Consider the following 1,343-nt stretch of genomic DNA (forward strand, 5'->3'; position numbering starts at 1 on the left):
CCACACACACCTCATCTCATACTTTACAGACATGTCCTGCTGGCTTCCAGACCAGTGTTCAGGGCCTTGGACACGTGCAGACTAGTGCTGGGATGTCACTAGCAATACCAGTAGAAGTTAAGCCCTGCCTGAGTGTCACTTATAACCGGAGTTATCAGATAAATGAACATTATCCTTGCATTATTCCATGCTTTGAAAGGTGAGGCTAAAACCCAACTACATCTATTTTACGACTTGAAACTCTGGGGCAAAACTGTTTTAAAACTTCTCTTCAAAAGAAAACGGTGGAGTGACAGCAGACCTTCAGATAGCGCTCCAGTAGGATGGACTGTCGGTGCAGCATGAACACCTGGGAAGATTAAGCTCTGGAAACACTTTAATAGTGTGACATCAAATCTTGTTAAATCCTGTATGACAAATATGTTTAAGCCCTGGCTGATGGTCCAGAGATTTCACACATATTCAATACAACAGAAAGTTTGGACCAACCCCAGTTTGCCATATTGAGATTTGACCTGTCTGTGGTGGGCCCTGAGCCTAATGTTGTTTCTGTGTCAGAGAATAATGCTTATCTGTGGACTTGCCAAACAGTCTTTAATGAAGGAAAGTTACAGCATTAATTTTTTAAGAAATCCTTTTTCCCTACAGTTTTGAGTTCTATTTTTGATCTACAGATGAATTTTTGGCCAAGTTTAAAATTGTAGTTGTCTTATACCTACCACTCTGTGCAGTTATGGGGGGAGGGGAGAATATTTTTAGATGACTATATCAAGTTACCACAATTAGTATAGGTGTTTGGATTTATGTATTAAAGTTAAGGGTGAAGTAGATCTCTTACCTTAAAATCATGGTCATAATTTTTGTTGGTGGAAGTTTTTTCCTTATCAGTCTCAGATATTTAGATTAAAACACATTTAACTCAGGGACTTTATATTACTTAGAAACAACTATTATGCGGCATGCTTTGGGAATGTTAACATATTAACTACCTTTAGTACACTAAATACTCATGGTAAGATGTGTTTCCAAATGAGAACATACAATGCATCTTAGAATACGTGAAGTGGTGGTTCCTATGATTTATAATACATTTATGAGCTGTGCATTTCTTAGTGCAATTAGTGAGCTATACTCAGATTTGGTAATCTTATTAAAAATGCTTTTTCAAGAGAAGGCATAACTGTAAGTTCTCACTACTAGAGTAACTTCTGTAGGTTTATTTGAAGCGTGGCCAGGGTAGTACTCAGGTTGTGCTCGAGCAGCACTTTGTTTTGTTGTGTGGAAAACAGGTTTCATGAGCAACCTTTGACTCCAGCTTGTCAATCTTAAGCAGGCAAAGGTAC

At 38.3% G+C, this 1,343-nt stretch overlaps 1 protein-coding gene across 1 annotated transcript in view; it reads right to left on the reverse strand.

Moving 5' to 3' along the window:
• LOC102860506 (protein FAM122A-like) overlaps nucleotides 1-1,343 on the reverse strand; it is a 9,384-nt gene that overhangs the window by 1,166 nt on the left and 6,875 nt on the right. The window lies entirely within an intron of this gene.

This window comes from Elephantulus edwardii, unplaced genomic scaffold, assembly GCF_000299155.1.
Source record: "Elephantulus edwardii isolate Elephantulus edwardi_28Jun2011 unplaced genomic scaffold, EleEdw1.0 scaffold00443, whole genome shotgun sequence".
NCBI lineage: Eukaryota > Metazoa > Chordata > Mammalia > Macroscelidea > Macroscelididae > Elephantulus > Elephantulus edwardii.